Consider the following 18436-nt stretch of genomic DNA (forward strand, 5'->3'; position numbering starts at 1 on the left):
AAAATAAAAATAAAATGCTAACATATTAGTAATAAAAATTGATAAAACCGGTCATAAATTAATCTAACAATAACTAAACTATTATAATGTACCGTCGGGGCCGCGATCGCTTATTCTCAAATTGTTAATTTTTGAACCGGTATGGATATTTTCAGACCCCTAATCTTAGAGGCAAGTCTGCTCCGCCGTGTACCGTTATTCAGCTATTGGCTCTGATATAGTTAATGACATAACAATGCAATTGATCTGTTTATTTCTCACAACGTCGAGATAATACGAGAACTAGATGCCACTTTGATTTTTATTAGTTTATCGCCTACAATGCCGTTGAGTAAAAAAAATTTCAGACTTGAAATAAAAACCTAGAAATCTGAAATAACAACGGGGCAGTGTAGAAGTGCTCTAATGAGGTTGAAAACTGATCAAAAAATATAACACTATCAGAGTGGAATTCCCTCCAGACGCTTTGGAACAGTGAAATAGTTTGCCGCATCGTCATAAACGTTTTTGGTAATTCATATCCGTGTTTTCGTACTCTTATTTCATAAAATCGAATGCCATAAAAAGTCCCTGATAGAAGTACTGCATAAGTAAAGCCCAATACTACACCAACAGAAACTCATAAGATTTGTTTCAGAAGTTTTTTTTATAGATACAAACATTGATTAAATATATGTGACCCACTCTCTTCTTTTACGCGATAAAAATATTATTTTCGACCCATTCATCGAAAAAGGTTCGCCATCCCTGAACTAGTGCAATGAAAATCATTATTTAGCACATAATTATTCGATTCTTTTATACCAAGACCCTGACAATAATGGGAAAATGCGAGATTTGAGACAAACACCCCGCTAATTTTTAAAAGAACAAATTAGCAAATCATTCGTAAAGTTAGGGTTATAAATGAATTAAAAGTTTTAATTTCCGGAGTAATCAGCATTCCTAACCCCAAGCCAAACTCTAACTGGATAATTGCTTTTTTTAGTCAGAGCGGTGGCGGGTTCGTTTTTTGGCGCAGGATTTGTAAAAATGATCCAAAGTTTCACATAAAAGTTACTCCACGTTGGGTTTCTTTGTTTTTGAATCAGGAACTAAGTTTGCCCTGAGTAATACTTTGCTCTGTGGAGGTTAAATAAAAACCAGACAGACATTACTAGAGACTTCGAGAACATTTGAAACAATCTCTTGTGAAGTACGATTTTGAACTCTGCTCATATTGCGTGTCATCTGCTATGTCTCATTTGCATGTCCGGGTTCGGAGAAATGTTTTACGACAAGCGCTTCTACGACTAAATGTGACCGCAGCCGACGACTGTGAGCAGCAATGAGGCAATTCCTGAACCTGCAAAACGCAGTTGAAACTCGTGCCGTGCGGTGTGCTCAAGTCTTCAGCGATTGCAAAAATTCACTTTCAGCTTTCAGTACTTTTATCCGTTCAGCTGACCTACCGACGCACATAAAAGTTTATATCAAGAAACATAGTAAAACACTAATACGCTTTAATAATACTATATTTATACTCGTTTCTTGATATTGATCAAAGTAAGAGTAAGATCAAAGATCAAAGTAAGTAAGACTGTAAGATATTATTTGATTAGTGATGGGACACAAAGTGTCACTATGGAGTAAGAGCGCTGTTTTAGGGGATCCCCTAACTTTCGATCGTTAAGTCAACGGTCTCTGACCGATATTCTCGTTTATTTCTTAATCAAATTACCACGAACTGCTTCAAGCCTCGCGGCAGTTGATATTTACTAACTCGCATTACCATTATTCTCTATACATATAGTGTCAGTATCCCTTGGTATATTAGTAGTCGTCGGTAGCTTCACATTGAGTTTTGGTGACTTTGAGCAAATTTCCAAAGAAACGTCTCAGTGTTATGTTCGTTTTATATTATCAGCATTAATTATGGACTATCACTTACTAAATCGCGAATGCTGTAATTGACATTCTTTGTGCCCATGTTCTTTCAATCCAATGGTTCAGTGACTGAATTCATTTACGCATGTTTCAAGTCATCCTCAGCTGTGAAAAATGTTAAAAGCGTAGGTGCTACACGTTGGTACTTTTTTGGTATGTAAATTTTCATCATTATTACTTATCGATTTCAATCAGTAAGTATGTTGATAGGTATTTGTCTGTATGTTTGTCTGTTAGATGCACGCGATATCTCACGAAAGCGAGATTGAATCTGCTCCAGATTTCGCATGTGCATTCATCTTATATCGGACCAGAAGCCTATTGAATTTGGGCGAATTATGTTGTATAATTAGCGAGTTATCAATCAATTATTGATATAGTGATCTAGATTTTTGTAAAGAGAGAGAATTTTGAGACCCGCCGAGTGTGTGTGTGCGATGCGCAGTGCGCAAGTTACAAGAGCGGATGAATCGAAACTGCAGTTTCTGTTTTGTGGGATTCCCCAACTATCGATCGATAAGTCTTCGGTTTCCAACCGATATTCTCGTTGTATCCTTCCTTGTTTGCCAGACCGGTCCAATATGACGTCATAATGAATTTAAACACTGTTTTAATGAATTATAATTTAATTGCAGATAAATACCGATACAGGCGATTCCCTGCTCGTCTATCTATGTATGGTGACCAACGTAGAATGTAGATTTGTATGATGATGTTTCAATTCATTGATGGAAGAGGAGATTCTGACTACAAAGATTTGGAGAAGAATAATGACATACGTAAGTTTTTGAGACGTACGATATTTTCGACAATAACCCTGTTTAAAGAATCTTCTTATTCACATTGAAAAGCAATTATATATAACGTTATGTTTTGTTCGAAATCAAAATTATTGACTGAAAATACTCATGTCTGTAGCTTCCAGATACTGGTATTTTTTCCAAATGCATTACTTTACAAATTGAAGTAGTCCCGAAATCTAGTCACAATGTAAGAAATATTTTTGATTTTATTATCCGTATATAGTCAGTAATCTTCTCGTCATTTTATGAAATTATATTATACTCCGAGTTGATCTCACTCACTCATTCATCCACACTTGATAACCTCGCGAGCGAACACGGTTCTTCTTGTTTTGATAACATTCAAGAATGAGTTAACCTTCTGCTTTCCTGGCTTACGTGAATGGAGACCATTGTCAACGTGCCCCATGCCCTGTCCCAGCCAAATCGATTTATTGTCAACTATATTCAGCTTTCAAGCAACTCGACTCACAGCGATAAAGTGCCTTTCTCGCTTTCTTTGCCTCAAAGTTTTGCCGCAATTGAATCCAAATTAAAATTGGTTTTATTCTTTCATAACACTTCATACGATGGTACTTGAAACAAAATCAGGAACGTCGACATCTCGAACGAAACCTACAGAAAACAATGAACAAACCGAATATAACATGCGGATATCTAAACAAATCTTACAGTAGTGTACAGTGGCAATTAAAATTTACAAATATCAGCACATAACTAAATGCATAAAATTATTTATAGATTACTTTTTTTGAGACTGATTAGATACATACCCCATGTTTTAGATCCCCAGGTGACACTATCCAATAAAGTTTTATCCAAAGTGAACTCAATGTATCTTGCATTACTAAAATCTAAAAGCCGCTGTTATTTACCTGATATACCTATAATACAGCCCAAACCTGCAGTCAAAAACTATATATTAATTATAATCGGGCACTTCGCATTTAACCCCGAATCTGACTTCAATCCAAATTGGTATTTCTAACTGCAAAATTAGTAATACTAAAACCAATACTAAACATCAGAAACGTCTCCGATGACACTAACAATGAACATTAAGCTAGACGGTGACAATGCATCCGAGCTGATTGCTATCAATTTGCTAATTACAGTGATTAATCGAAAACTGTCGAAATACTGTTATGGGACACTGCGTCAGACGATTTTCGTCCATTGCGTAACGTAATGCGTCATTATATCCAGAACTGAACTGAGTCCTTATAGGAGAGCTGTCGTTCAACATAACTGTGTCTAAATATCAAGTTCAAACAATTACACTTAACGAACTAGTGCAGGGATGGCGAACCACTGACCCACGTGTCACAAAGTGACCCACCGCGTTTTATTCGTGACCCGCCAAGGCACGAATAAAATAAAAATAAAATGCTAACATATTAGTAATAAAAATTGATAAAACCGGTCATAAATTAATCTAACAATAACTAAACTATTATAATGTACCGTCGGGGCCGCGATCGTTTATTCTCAAATTGTTAATTTTTGAACCGGTATGGATATTTTCAAAACCCCTAATCTTAGACGCAAGTCTGCTCCGCCGTGTGCCGTTATTCAGCTATTGGCTCTGATATAGTTAATGACATAACAATGCAATTGATCTGTTTATTTCTCACAACGTCGAGATAATACGAGAACTAGATGCCACTTTGATTTTTATTAGTTTATCGCCTACAATGCCGTTGAGTAAAAAAAATTTCAGACTTGAAATAAAAACCTAGAAATCTGAAATAACAACGGGGCAGTGTAGAAGTGCTCTAATGAGGTTGAAAACTGATCAAAAAATATAACACTATCAGAGTGGAATTCCCTCCAGACGCTTTGGAACAGTGAAATAGTTTGCCGCATCGTCATAAACGTTTTTGGTAATTCATATCCGTGTTTTCGTACTCTTATTTCATAAAATCGAATGCCATAAAAAGTCCCTGATAGAAGTACTGCATAAGTAAAGCCCAATACTACACCAACAGAAACTCATAAGATTTGTTTCAGAAGTTTTTTTTATAGATACAAACATTGATTAAATATATGTGACCCACTCTCTTCTTTTACGCGATAAAAATATTATTTTCGACCCATTCATCGAAAAAGGTTCACCATCCCTGAACTAGTGCAATGAAAATCATTATTTAGCACATAATTATTCGATTCTTTTATACCAAGACCCTGACAATAATGGGAAAATGCGAGATTTGAGACAAACACCCCGCTAATTTTTAAAAGAACAAATTAGCAAATCATTCGTAAAGTTAGGGTTATAAATGAATTAAAAGTTTTAATTTCCGGAGTAATCAGCATTCTTAACCCCAAGCCAAACCCTAACTGGATAATTGCTTTTTTTAGTCAGAGCGGTGGCGGGTTCGTTTTTTGGCGCAGGATTTGTAAAAATGATCCAAAGTTTCACATAAAAGTTACTCCACGTTGGGTTTCTTTGTTTTTGAATCAGGAACTAAGTTTGCCCTGAGTAATACTTTGCTCTGTGGAGGTTAAATAAAAACCAGACAGACATTACTAGAGACTTCGAGAACATTTGAAACAATCTCTTGTGAAGTACGATTTTGAACTCTGCTCATATTGCGTGTCATCTGCTATGTCTCATTTGCATGTCCGGGTTCGGAGAAATGTTTTACGACAAGCGCTTCTACGACTAAATGTGACCGCAGCCGACGACTGTGAGCAGCAATGAGGCAATTCCTGAACCTGCAAAACGCAGTTGAAACTCGTGCCGTGCGGTGTGCTCAAGTCTTCAGCGATTGCAAAAATTCACTTTCAGCTTTCAGTACTTTTATCCGTTCAGCTGACCTACCGACGCACATAAAAGTTTATATCAAGAAACATAGTAAAACACTAATACGCTTTAATAATACTATATTTATACTCGTTTCTTGATATTGATCAAAGTAAGAGTAAGATCAAAGATCAAAGTAAGTAAGACTGTAAGATATTATTTGATTAGTGATGGGACACAAAGTGTCACTATGGAGTAAGAGCGCTGTTTTAGGGGATCCCCTAACTTTCGATCGTTAAGTCAACGGTCTCTGACCGATATTCTCGTTTATTTCTTAATCAAATTACCACGAACTGCTTCAAGCCTCGCGGCAGTTGATATTTACTAACTCGCATTACCATTATTCTCTATACATATAGTGTCAGTATCCCTTGGTATATTAGTAGTCGTCGGTAGCTTCACATTGAGTTTTGGTGACTTTGAGCAAATTTCCAAAGAAACGTCTCAGTGTTATGTTCGTTTTATATTATCAGCATTAATTATGGACTATCACTTACTAAATCGCGAATGCTGTAATTGACATTCTTTGTGCCCATGTTCTTTCAATCCAATGGTTCAGTGACTGAATTCATTTACGCATGTTTCAAGTCATCCTCAGCTGTGAAAAATGTTAAAAGCGTAGGTGCTACACGTTGGTACTTTTTTGGTATGTAAATTTTCATCATTATTACTTATCGATTTCAATCAGTAAGTATGTTGATAGGTATTTGTCTGTATGTTTGTCTGTTAGATGCACGCGATATCTCACGAAAGCGAGATTGAATCTGCTCCAGATTTCGCATGTGCATTCATCTTATATCGGACCAGAAGCCTATTGAATTTGGGCGAATTATGTTGTATAATTAGCGAGTTATCAATCAATTATTGATATAGTGATCTAGATTTTTGTAAAGAGAGAGAATTTTGAGACCCGCCGAGTGTGTGTGTGCGATGCGCAGTGCGCAAGTTACAAGAGCGGATGAATCGAAACTGCAGTTTCTGTTTTGTGGGATTCCCCAACTATCGATCGATAAGTCTTCGGTTTCCAACCGATATTCTCGTTGTATCCTTCCTTGTTTGCCAGACCGGTCCAATATGACGTCATAATGAATTTAAACACTGTTTTAATGAATTATAATTTAATTGCAGATAAATACCGATACAGGCGATTCCCTGCTCGTCTATCTATGTATGGTGACCAACGTAGAATGTAGATTTGTATGATGATGTTTCAATTCATTGATGGAAGAGGAGATTCTGACTACAAAGATTTGGAGAAGAATAATGACATACGTAAGTTTTTGAGACGTACGATATTTTCGACAATAACCCTGTTTAAAGAATCTTCTTATTCACATTGAAAAGCAATTATATATAACGTTATGTTTTGTTCGAAATCAAAATTATTGACTGAAAATACTCATGTCTGTAGCTTCCAGATACTGGTATTTTTTCCAAATGCATTACTTTACAAATTGAAGTAGTCCCGAAATCTAGTCACAATGTAAGAAATATTTTTGATTTTATTATCCGTATATAGTCAGTAATCTTCTCGTCATTTTATGAAATTATATTATACTCCGAGTTGATCTCACTCACTCATTCATCCACACTTGATAACCTCGCGAGCGAACACGGTTCTTCTTGTTTTGATAACATTCAAGAATGAGTTAACCTTCTGCTTTCCTGGCTTACGTGAATGGAGACCATTGTCAACGTGCCCCATGCCCTGTCCCAGCCAAATCGATTTATTGTCAACTATATTCAGCTTTCAAGCAACTCGACTCACAGCGATAAAGTGCCTTTCTCGCTTTCTTTGCCTCAAAGTTTTGCCGCAATTGAATCCAAATTAAAATTGGTTTTATTCTTTCATAACACTTCATACGATGGTACTTGAAACAAAATCAGGAACGTCGACATCTCGAACGAAACCTACAGAAAACAATGAACAAACCGAATATAACATGCGGATATCTAAACAAATCTTACAGTAGTGTACAGTGGCAATTAAAATTTACAAATATCAGCACATAACTAAATGCATAAAATTATTTATAGATTACTTTTTTTGAGACTGATTAGATACATACCCCATGTTTTAGATCCCCAGGTGACACTATCCAATAAAGTTTTATCCAAAGTGAACTCAATGTATCTTGCATTACTAAAATCTAAAAGCCGCTGTTATTTACCTGATATACCTATAATACAGCCCCAACCTGCAGTCAAAAACTATATATTAATTACAATCGGGCACTTCGCATTTAACCCCGAATCTGACTTCAATCCAAATTGGTATTTCTAACTGCAAAATTAGTAATACTAAAACCAATACTAAACATCAGAAACGTCTCCGAAGACACTAACAATGAACATTAAGCTAGACAGTGACAATGCATCCGAGCTGATTGCTATCAATTTGCTAATTACAGTGATTAATCGAAAACTGTCGAAATACTGTTATGGGACACTGCGTCAGACGATTTTCGTCCATTGCGTAACGTAATGCGTCATTATATCCAGAACTGAACTGAGTCCTTATAGGAGAGCTGTCGTTCAACATAACTGTGTCTAAATAACAAGTTCAAACAATTACACTTAACGAACTAGTGCAGGGATGGCGAACCACTGACCCACGTGTCACAAAGTGACCCACCGCGTTTTATTCGTGACCCGCCAAGGCACGAATAAAATAAAAATAAAATGCTAACATATTAGTAATAAAAATTGATAAAACCGGTCATAAATTAATCTAACAATAACTAAACTATTATAATGTACCGTCGGGGCCGTGATCGCTTATTCTCAAATTGTTAATTTTTGAACCGGTATGGATATTTTCAAAACCCCTAATCTTAGACGCAAGTCTGCACCGCTGTGTACCGTTATTCAGCTATTGGCTCTGATATCGTTAATGACATAACAATGCAATTGATCTGTTTATTTCTCGCAACGTCGAGATAATACGAGAACTAGATGCCACTTTGATTTTTATTAGTTTATCGCCTAAAATGCCATTGAGAAAAAAAAATTTCAGACTTGAAATAAAAACCTAGAAATCTGAAATAACAACGGGGCAGTGTAGAAGTGCTCTAATGAGGTTGAAAACTGATCAAAAAATATAACACTATCAGAGTGGAATTCCCTCCAGACGCTTTGGAACAGTGAAATAGTTTGCCGCATCGTCATAAACGTTTTTGGTAATTCATATCCGTGTTTTCGTACTCTTATTTCATAAAATCGAATGCCATAAAAAGTCCCTGATAGGAGTACTGCATAAGTAAAGCCCAAAACTACACCAACACCAACAGAAACTCATAAGATTTGTTTCAGAAGTTTTTTTTATAGATACAAACATTGATTAAATATCTGTGACCCACTCTCTTCTTTTACGCGATAAAAATATTATTTTCGACCCACTCATCGAAAAAGGTTCGCCATCCCTGAACTAGTGCAATGAAAATCATTATTTAGCACATAATTATTCGATTCTTTTATACCAAGACCCTGACAATAATGGGAAAATGCGAGATTTGAGACAAACACCCCGCTAAGTTTTAAAAGAACAAATTAGCAAATCATTCGTAAAGTTAGGGTTATAAATGATTTAAAAGTTTTAATTTCCGGAGTAATCAGCATTCCTAACCCCAAGCCAAACCCTAACTGGATAATTGCTTTTTTTAGTCAGAGCGGTGGCGGGTTCGTTTTTTGACGCAGGATTTGTAAAAATGATCCAAAGTTTCACATAAAAGTTACTCCACGTTGGGTTTCTTTGTTTTTGAATCAGGAACTAAGTTTGCCCTGAGTAATACTTTGCTCTGTGGAGGTTAAATAAAAACCAGACAGACATTACTAGAGACTTCGAGAACATTTGAAACAATCTCTTGTGAAGTACGATTTTGAACTCTGCTCATATTGCGTGTCATCTGCTATGTCTCATTTGCATGTCCGGGTTCGGAGAAATGTTTTACGACAAGCGCTTCTACGACTAAATGTGACCGCAGCCGACGACTGTGAGCAGCAATGAGGCAATTCCTGAACCTGCAAAACGCAGTTGAAACTCGTGCCGTGCGGTGTGCTCAAGTCTTCAGCGATTGCAAAAATTCACTTTCAGCTTTCAGTACTTTTATCTGTTCAGTTGACCTACCGACGCACATAAAAGTTTATATCAAGAAACATAGTAAAACACTAATACGCTTTAATAATACTATATTTATACTCGTTTCTTGATATTGATCAAAGTAAGAGTAAGATCAAAGATCAAAGTAAGTAAGACTGTAAGATATTATTTGATTAGTGATGGGACACAAAGTGTCACTATGGAGTAAGAGCGCTGTTTTGGGGGATCCCCTAACTTTCGATCGTTAAGTCAACGGTCTCTGACCGATATTCTCGTTTATTTCTTAATCAAATTAACACGAACTGCTTCAAGCCTCGCGGCAGTTGATATTTACTAACTCGCATTACCATTATTCTCTATACATATAGTGTCAGTATCTCTTGGTATATTAGTAGTCGTCGGTAGCTTCACATTGAGTTTTCGTGACTTTGAGCAAATTTCCAAAGAAACGTCTCAGTGTTATGTTCGTTTGATATTATCAGCATTAATTATGGACTATCACTTACTAAATCGCGAATGCTGTTATTGACATTCTTTGTGCCAATTTCCTTTCAATCCAATGGTTCAGTGACTGAATTCATTTACGCATGTTTCAAGTCATCCTCAGCTGTGAAAAATGTTAAAAGCGTAGGTGCTACACGTTGGTACTTTTTTGGTATGTAAATTTTCATCATTATTACTTATCGATTTCAATCAGTAAGTATGTTGATAGGTATTTGTCTGTATGTCTGTATGTTTGTCTGTAAGATGCACGCGATATCTCACGAAAGCGAGATTGAATCTGCTCCAGATTTCGCATGTGCATTCATCTTATCTCGGACCAGAATCCTATTGAATTTGGGCGAATTATGTCGTATAATTAGCAAGTTATCAATCAATTATTGATATAGTGATCTAGATTTTTGTAAAGCGAGAGAATTTTGAGACCCGCCGAGTGTGTGTGTGCGATGCGCAGTGCGCAAGTTACAAGAGCGGATGAATCGAAACTGCAGTTTCTGTTTTGGGGGATTCCCCAACTATCGATCGATAAGTCTTCGGTTTCCAACCGATATTCTCGTTGTATCCTTCCTTGTTTGCCAGACCGGTCCAATATGACGTCATAATGAATATAAACACTGTTTTAATGAATTATAATTTAATTGCAGATAAATACCGATACAGGCGATTCCCTGCTCGTCTATCTATGTATGGTGATCAACGTAGAATGTAGATTTGTATGATGATGTTTCAATTCATTGATGGAAGAGGAGATTCTGACTACAAAGATTTGGAGAAGAATAATGACATACGTAAGTTTTTGAGACGTACGATATTTTCGACAATAACCCTGTTTAAAGAATCTTCTTATTCACATTGAAAAGCAATTATATATTAACGTTATGTTTTGTTCGAAATCAAAATTATTGACTGAAAATACTCATGTCTGTAGCTTCCAGATACTGGTATTTTTCCAAATGCATTACTTTACAAATTGGAGTAGTCCCGAAATCTAGTCACAATGTAAGAAATATTTTTGATTTTATTATCCGTATATAGTCAGTAATCTTCTCGTCATTTTATGAAATTATATTATACTCCGAGTTGATCTCACTCACTCATTCATCCACACTTGATAACCTCGCGAGCGAACACGGTTCTTCTTGTTTTGATAACATTTGAGAATGAGTTAACCTTCTGCTTTCCTGGCTTACGTGAATGGAGACCATTGTCAACGTGCCCCATGCCCTGTCCCAGCCAAATCGATTTATTGTCAACTATATTCAGCTTTCAAGCAACTCGACTCACAGCGATAAAGTGCCCTTCTCGCTTTCTTTGCCTCAAAGTTTTGCCGCAATTGAATCCAACTTAAAATCGGTTTTATTCTTTCATAACACTTCATACGATGGTACTTGAAACAAAATCAGGAACGTCGACATCTCGAACGAAACCTACAGAAAACAATGAACAAACCAAATATAACATGCGGATATCTAAACAAATCTTACAGTAGTGTACAGTGGCAATTAAAATTTACAAATATCAGCACATAACTAAATGCATAAAATTATTTATAGATTACTTTTTTTGAGACCGATTAGATACATACCCCATGTTTTAGATCCCCAGGTGACACTATCCAATAAAGTTTTATCCAAAGTGAACTCAATGTATCTTGCATTACTAAAATCTAAAAGCCGCTGTTATTTACCTGATATACCTATAATACAGCCCCAACCTGCAGTCAAAAACTATATATTAATTACAATCGGGCACTTCGCATTTAACCCCGAATCTGACTTCAATCCAAATTGGTATTTCTAACTGCAAAATTAGTAATACTAAAACCAATACTAAACATCAGAAACGTCTCCGATGACACTAACAATGAACATTAAGCTAGACGGTGACAATGCATCCGAGCTGATTGCTATCAATTTGCTAATTACAGTGATTAATCGAAAACTGTCGAAATACTGTTATGGGACACTGCGTCAGACGATTTTCGTCCATTGCGTAACGTAATGCGTCATTATATCCAGAACTGAACTGAGTCCTTATAGGAGAGCTGTCGTTCAACATAACTGTGTCTAAATATCAAGTTCAAACAATTACACTTAACGAACTAGTGCAGGGATGGCGAACCACTGACCCACGTGTCACAAAGTGACCCACCGCGTTTTATTCGTGACCCGCCAAGGCACGAATAAAATAAAAATAAAATGCTAACATATTAGTAATAAAAATTGATAAAACCGGTCATAAATTAATCTAACAATAACTAAACTATTATAATGTACCGTCGGGGCCGCGATCGCTTATTCTCAAATTGTCAATTTTTGAACCGGTATGGATATTTTCAAAACCCCTAATCTTAGACGCAAGTCTGCTCCGCTGTGTACCGTTATTCAGCTATTGGCTCTGATATAGTTAATGACATAACAATGCAATTGATCTGTTTATTCCTCACAACGTCGAGATATTACGAGAACTAGATGCCACTTTGATTTTTATTAGTTTATCGCCTACAATGCCGTTGAGTAAAAAAAATTTCAGACTTGAAATAAAAACCTAGAAATCTGAAATAACAACGGGGCAGTGTAGAAGTGCTCTAATGAGGTTGAAAACTGATCAAAAAATATAACACTATCAGAGTGGAATTCCCTCCAGACGCTTTGGAACAGTGAAATAGTTTGCCGCATCGTCATAAACGTTTTTGGTAATTCATATCCGTGTTTTCGTACTCTTATTTCATAAAATCGAATGCCATAAAAAGTTCCTGATAGAAGTACTGCATAAGTAAAGCCCAATACTACACCAACACCAACAGAAACTCATAAGATTTGTTTCAGAAGTTTTTTTTTATAGATACAAACATTGATTAAATATATGTGACCCACTCTCTTCTTTTACGCGATAAAAATATTATTTTCGACCCATTCATCGAAAAAGGTTCGCCATCCCTGAACTAGTGCAATGAAAATCATTATTTAGCACATAATTATTCGATTCTTTTATACCAAGACCCTGACAATAATGGGAAAATGCGAGATTTGAGACAAACACCCCGCTAATTTTTAAAAGAACAAATTAGCAAATCATTCGTAAAGTTAGGGTTATAAATGATTTAAAAGTTTTAATTTCCGGAGTAATCAGCATTCCTAACCCCAAGCCAAACCCTAACTGGATAATTGCTTTTTTTAGTCAGAGCGGTGGCGGGTTCGTTTTTTGGCGCAGGATTTGTAAAAATGATCCAAAGTTTCACATAAAAGTTACTCCACGTTGGGTTTCTTTGTTTTTGAATCAGGAACTAAGTTTGCCCTGAGTAATACTTTGCTCTGTGGAGGTTAAATAAAAACCAGACAGACATTACTAGAGACTTCGAGAACATTTGAAACAATCTCTTGTGAAGTACGATTTTGAACTCTGCTCATATTGCGTGTCATCTGCTATGTCTCATTTGCATGTCCGGGTTCGGAGAAATGTTTTACGACAAGCGCTTCTACGACTAAATGTGACCGCAGCCGACGACTGTGAGCAGCAATGAGGCAATTCCTGAACCTGCAAAACGCAGTTGAAACTCGTGCCGTGCGGTGTGCTCAAGTCTTCAGCGATTGCAAAAATTCACTTTCAGCTTTCAGTACTTTTATCCGTTCAGCTGACCTACCGACGCACATAAAAGTTTATATCAAGAAACATAGTAAAACACTAATACGCTTTAATAATACTATATTTATACTCGTTTCTTGATATTGATCAAAGTAAGAGTAAGATCAAAGATCAAAGTAAGTAAGACTGTAAGATATTATTTGATTAGTGATGGGACACAAAGTGTCACTATGGAGTAAGAGCGCTGTTTTAGGGGATCCCCTAACTTTCGATCGTTAAGTCAACGGTCTCTGACCGATATTCTCGTTTATTTCTTAATCAAATTACCACGAACTGCTTCAAGCCTCGCGGCAGTTGATATTTACTAACTCGCATTACCATTATTCTCTATACATATAGTGTCAGTATCCCTTGGTATATTAGTAGTCGTCGGTAGCTTCACATTGAGTTTTGGTGACTTTGAGCAAATTTCCAAAGAAACGTCTCAGTGTTATGTTCGTTTTATATTATCAGCATTAATTATGGACTATCACTTACTAAATCGCGAATGCTGTAATTGACATTCTTTGTGCCCATGTTCTTTCAATCCAATGGTTCAGTGACTGAATTCATTTACGCATGTTTCAAGTCATCCTCAGCTGTGAAAAATGTTAAAAGCGTAGGTGCTACACGTTGGTACTTTTTTGGTATGTAAATTTTCATCATTATTACTTATCGATTTCAATCAGTAAGTATGTTGATAGGTATTTGTCTGTATGTTTGTCTGTTAGATGCACGCGATATCTCACGAAAGCGAGATTGAATCTGCTCCAGATTTCGCATGTGCATTCATCTTATATCGGACCAGAAGCCTATTGAATTTGGGCGAATTATGTTGTATAATTAGCGAGTTATCAATCAATTATTGATATAGTGATCTAGATTTTTGTAAAGAGAGAGAATTTTGAGACCCGCCGAGTGTGTGTGTGCGATGCGCAGTGCGCAAGTTACAAGAGCGGATGAATCGAAACTGCAGTTTCTGTTTTGTGGGATTCCCCAACTATCGATCGATAAGTCTTCGGTTTCCAACCGATATTCTCGTTGTATCCTTCCTTGTTTGCCAGACCGGTCCAATATGACGTCATAATGAATTTAAACACTGTTTTAATGAATTATAATTTAATTGCAGATAAATACCGATACAGGCGATTCCCTGCTCGTCTATCTATGTATGGTGACCAACGTAGAATGTAGATTTGTATGATGATGTTTCAATTCATTGATGGAAGAGGAGATTCTGACTACAAAGATTTGGAGAAGAATAATGACATACGTAAGTTTTTGAGACGTACGATATTTTCGACAATAACCCTGTTTAAAGAATCTTCTTATTCACATTGAAAAGCAATTATATATAACGTTATGTTTTGTTCGAAATCAAAATTATTGACTGAAAATACTCATGTCTGTAGCTTCCAGATACTGGTATTTTTTCCAAATGCATTACTTTACAAATTGAAGTAGTCCCGAAATCTAGTCACAATGTAAGAAATATTTTTGATTTTATTATCCGTATATAGTCAGTAATCTTCTCGTCATTTTATGAAATTATATTATACTCCGAGTTGATCTCACTCACTCATTCATCCACACTTGATAACCTCGCGAGCGAACACGGTTCTTCTTGTTTTGATAACATTCAAGAATGAGTTAACCTTCTGCTTTCCTGGCTTACGTGAATGGAGACCATTGTCAACGTGCCCCATGCCCTGTCCCAGCCAAATCGATTTATTGTCAACTATATTCAGCTTTCAAGCAACTCGACTCACAGCGATAAAGTGCCTTTCTCGCTTTCTTTGCCTCAAAGTTTTGCCGCAATTGAATCCAAATTAAAATTGGTTTTATTCTTTCATAACACTTCATACGATGGTACTTGAAACAAAATCAGGAACGTCGACATCTCGAACGAAACCTACAGAAAACAATGAACAAACCGAATATAACATGCGGATATCTAAACAAATCTTACAGTAGTGTACAGTGGCAATTAAAATTTACAAATATCAGCACATAACTAAATGCATAAAATTATTTATAGATTACTTTTTTTGAGACTGATTAGATACATACCCCATGTTTTAGATCCCCAGGTGACACTATCCAATAAAGTTTTATCCAAAGTGAACTCAATGTATCTTGCATTACTAAAATCTAAAAGCCGCTGTTATTTACCTGATATACCTATAATACAGCCCCAACCTGCAGTCAAAAACTATATATTAATTACAATCGGGCACTTCGCATTTAACCCCGAATCTGACTTCAATCCAAATTGGTATTTCTAACTGCAAAATTAGTAATACTAAAACCAATACTAAACATCAGAAACGTCTCCGAAGACACTAACAATGAACATTAAGCTAGACAGTGACAATGCATCCGAGCTGATTGCTATCAATTTGCTAATTACAGTGATTAATCGAAAACTGTCGAAATACTGTTATGGGACACTGCGTCAGACGATTTTCGTCCATTGCGTAACGTAATGCGTCATTATATCCAGAACTGAACTGAGTCCTTATAGGAGAGCTGTCGTTCAACATAACTGTGTCTAAATAACAAGTTCAAACAATTACACTTAACGAACTAGTGCAGGGATGGCGAACCACTGACCCACGTGTCACAAAGTGACCCACCGCGTTTTATTCGTGACCCGCCAAGGCACGAATAAAATAAAAATAAAATGCTAACATATTAGTAATAAAAATTGATAAAACCGGTCATAAATTAATCTAACAATAACTAAACTATTATAATGTACCGTCGGGGCCGTGATCGCTTATTCTCAAATTGTTAATTTTTGAACCGGTATGGATATTTTCAAAACCCCTAATCTTAGACGCAATTCTGCACCGCTGTGTACCGTTATTCAGCTATTGGCTCTGATATCGTTAATGACATAACAATGCAATTGATCTGTTTATTTCTCGCAACGTCGAGATAATACGAGAACTAGATGCCACTTTGATTTTTATTAGTTTATCGCCTAAAATGCCATTGAGAAAAAAAAATTTCAGACTTGAAATAAAAACCTAGAAATCTGAAATAACAACGGGGCAGTGTAGAAGTGCTCTAATGAGGTTGAAAACTGATCAAAAAATATAACACTATCAGAGTGGAATTTCCTCCAGACGCTTTGGAACAGTGAAATAGTTTGCTGCATCGTCATAAACGTTTTTGGTAATTCATATCCGTGTTTTCGTACTCTTATTTCATAAAATCGAATGCCATAAAAAGTCCCTGATAGGAGTACTGCATAAGTAAAGCCCAAAACTACACCAACACCAACAGAAACTCATAAGATTTGTTTCAGAAGTTTTTTTTATAGATACAAACATTGATTAAATATCTGTGACCCACTCTCTTCTTTTACGCGATAAAAATATTATTTTCGACCCACTCATCGAAAAAGGTTCGCCATCCCTGAACTAGTGCAATGAAAATCATTATTTAGCACATAATTATTCGATTCTTTTATACCAAAACCCTGACAATAATGGGAAAATGCGATATTTGAGACAAACACCCCGCTAAGTTTTAAAAGAACAAATTAGCAAATCATTCGTAAAGTTAGGGTTATAAATGATTTAAAAGTTTTAATTTCCGGAGTAATCAGCATTCCTAACCCCAAGCCAAACCCTAACTGGATAATTGCTTTTTTTAGTCAGAGCGGTGGCGGGTTCGTTTTTTGACGCAGGATTTGTAAAAATGATCCAAAGTTTCACATAAAAGTTACTCCACGTTGGGTTTCTTTGTTTTTGAATCAGGAACTAAGTTTGCCCTGAGTAATACTTTGCTCTGTGGAGGTTAAATAAAAACCAGACAGACATTACTAGAGACTTCGAGAACATTTGAAACAATCTCTTGTGAAGTACGATTTTGAACTCTGCTCATATTGCGTGTCATCTGCTATGTCTCATTTGCATGTCCGGGTTCGGAGAAATGTTTTACGACAAGCGCTTCTACGACTAAATGTGACCGCAGCCGACGACTGTGAGCAGCAATGAGGCAATTCCTGAACCTGCAAAACGCAGTTGAAACTCGTGCCGTGCGGTGTGCTCAAGTCTTCAGCGATTGCAAAAATTCACTTTCAGCTTTCAGTACTTTTATCTGTTCAGTTGACCTACCGACGCACATAAAAGTTTATATCAAGAAACATAGTAAAACACTAATACGCTTTAATAATACTATATTTATACTCGTTTCTTGATATTGATCAAAGTAAGAGTAAGATCAAAGATCAAAGTAAGTAAGACTGTAAGATATTATTTGATTAGTGATGGGACACAAAGTGTCACTATGGAGTAAGAGCGCTGTTTTGGGGGATCCCCTAACTTTCGATCGTTAAGTCAACGGTCTCTGACCGATATTCTCGTTTATTTCTTAATCAAATTAACACGAACTGCTTCAAGCCTCGCGGCAGTTGATATTTACTAACTCGCATTACCATTATTCTCTATACATATAGTGTCAGTATCTCTTGGTATATTAGTAGTCGTCGGTAGCTTCACATTGAGTTTTCGTGACTTTGAGCAAATTTCCAAAGAAACGTCTCAGTGTTATGTTCGTTTGATATTATCAGCATTAATTATGGACTATCACTTACTAAATCGCGAATGCTGTTATTGGCATTCTTTGTGCCAATTTCCTTTCAATCCAATGGTTCAGTGACTGAAT

The 18436-nt window shown here is 36.3% G+C and overlaps 1 protein-coding gene across 3 annotated transcripts in view; it reads right to left on the reverse strand.

The window, feature by feature from the left end:
- Positions 1–18436, reverse strand: part of LOC144428077 (S-phase kinase-associated protein 2-like) — a 287944-nt gene that overhangs the window by 151581 nt on the left and 117927 nt on the right. The gene's annotated exons all lie outside the window — the stretch shown is intronic.

This window comes from Styela clava, chromosome 10, assembly GCF_964204865.1.
Source record: "Styela clava chromosome 10, kaStyClav1.hap1.2, whole genome shotgun sequence".
Taxonomy (NCBI): Eukaryota; Metazoa; Chordata; class Ascidiacea; order Stolidobranchia; family Styelidae; genus Styela; species Styela clava.